The following is a 2211-nucleotide window of genomic DNA, read 5'->3' on the forward strand; positions in this document are numbered from 1 at the left end:
ATATGTTCACATTTGTCATGATGTAAAGAGGAATTAACACTAATTGGAGGAAACAAAGAAAACAAGAAAAGAAAAGGAGAGCAAATAGTATGCTTCCATCTGCATTCACACTCCAAAATTTTTCTCTGGATATGAATAGCATTTTCCATTGTGTTTTGGGGTTGTCTTGGATCCTTGCATTGCTGAGTGCTAAGTCTATCAAAAACAAATGCACTTGCCCATGTACTTGTTCCTTTGCAACCTCTCCCTAGAGGATCTTGGCTACTCATGTCGCCCGAATATTGGCAGTCTTCCTGACCCAGCACAAGGTCATCTTATTCTCCAGCTATGCCTGGAGAATTTACCTTCTTTGTGGGGTTTGTGGATGCTGAGTGTTATGTCTTGGCTGCCATTGCCAATGATCAGTTTGTGGCTATCTACTGCTCACTTCACTATAGCACTATTATATCTAACTGGTTCTTTCTAGTCCTTACTATAGGATCCTAATTTTCTGGACTGATGAGTCTGTGTATTAAAGATGAATTTTAGTATAAGTAAGGTGGATTGTAGTGGGTGTAAAGTGAATTTTTGTTATTGTTTCTCAGAGTTCAATTTCCTAATATTCATAGCTCTAGTTACCTCGCTTTTAAATGTAGTAGGAGGAATAATGGTCATTCTATCTAACTTGCAAGGTTGTTGGGAAGGAAATACTTTGTAAACCTTGAAAGTCATATACATACTTATGTATGTATATATGTGTATTTATGTGCATATGAACAATCCACAATTCCCAAATGCTAGATATAAATTCGCACAGTTAAGGTTCAAACCATCTCCACTACTCTTGTGCAGTTATATAATGGCAAATAATACAAGCATCCATTGCAGCTGCACAGTAATGTACAGAGATCAAATGATGAGAGGCTATTGCTGGCAATATCACTTCTTTGTCTGTTGTTCTATAAAACAGGTGGTCACTGGACATTGAATGGAGAACACTTACGGTTGAATGCACAAATGCTGTGTGTGGCCCCCATTGAGGTTTGTGGGGATTTAGGGGAAGTACAAGTTGTGTCTGTCTCTATTCACCCCATTGAGACACAGGGGTAGTTGCACCCACTTTCTCAAACTCCCCTGTGAGAAGGGTGATTAGGGAATGCTGCAGGAGTTATGTTCCGTTATCATCACTCCTCTTCTGAGAGAAAACTAGATTGGAATAAAGTAAAATTATTAACCCTTTCTTAGTGTCTTTCCCGTCTGACAAAATCGAGTGAATGTGTTCTAGCAGCCCTCAAGTGTGCTGTTTTTATCTGTCTTACAGTCTGATGGCCCATGCTTCATTTACATTCAGTCTGTGCTACTGTGGTTCTAATATTATCAATCATTTCTTCTGTGAAATTCCACTACTCTTGGCTCTCTCTTGTCCAGATACCTACATCAGTGAAATCTCACTCTTCAGCCTATGTGGCTTCGTTGAGTTCAGTATCAGCCTCATCATATCCATTTCTTATGCCTTTTTCCTTGTTGCCAACCTCAGGATAAGTTCTGCTGAAGGCCGACTCAAGCCTTTCTCAACCTGTGGATCTCACCTTACTGGTGTCAACCTCTTCTACGGGACAGTGATGTTCGTATATCTTAGAAAAATATCTGCCTACTCTCTGGATCAAGACAAATGGGATCCCGTGTTTTACACTGAACCCAAAGACCCCAGTTTCTGAGAGAAGAACTCACTGAAAAAATTGCTGAGAAAACTGGATAACAGTGTGGCGGAAACTAAGCATTAGTGAATGCCTGACACCTTACATAAGAATAAAGTCCAAATAGGTACATGATCTAAGTATAAAGATTGATACTATAAACAAATTAGTGAAGCAAGGTGTAGTGTATTTATTAGATTTTTGGAGAAGGGAAGAATTTTTGATTAAAGAAGAGATAGAAAGTAGATTTTGATTACATTAAATTGAAAAGGTTTTGCACAACCAAATCCAATTCTACCAAGATTAGAAGGGAAGTATAAAACTGGTAAAGAATTTTTGCAACTAGTGTCTGTGATAAAGGCGTGTTTTCTAAAATAAATAGAGAACTGAGTCAAGTGTGCAAGAATACAAGTCATTCCCCAATTGATAAATTATCAAAGGATATGAACAGGCAATTTTCAGAGGAAGAAACTAAAGCTCTCTATGGTCATATGGAAAAATGCTCTAAATCATTATAGATTGGACAGATGCAAAT

General features: G+C 38.1%; 1 pseudogene; it reads left to right on the forward strand.

Moving 5' to 3' along the window:
• Positions 1–208: 208 nt before the first annotated feature.
• Positions 209–1697, forward strand: LOC140522033 (olfactory receptor 5AR1-like; annotated as a pseudogene).
• The last annotated feature ends 514 nt before the right edge of the window (positions 1698–2211 follow it).

Source organism: Notamacropus eugenii, chromosome 2, assembly GCF_028372415.1.
Source record: "Notamacropus eugenii isolate mMacEug1 chromosome 2, mMacEug1.pri_v2, whole genome shotgun sequence".
NCBI lineage: Eukaryota > Metazoa > Chordata > Mammalia > Diprotodontia > Macropodidae > Notamacropus > Notamacropus eugenii.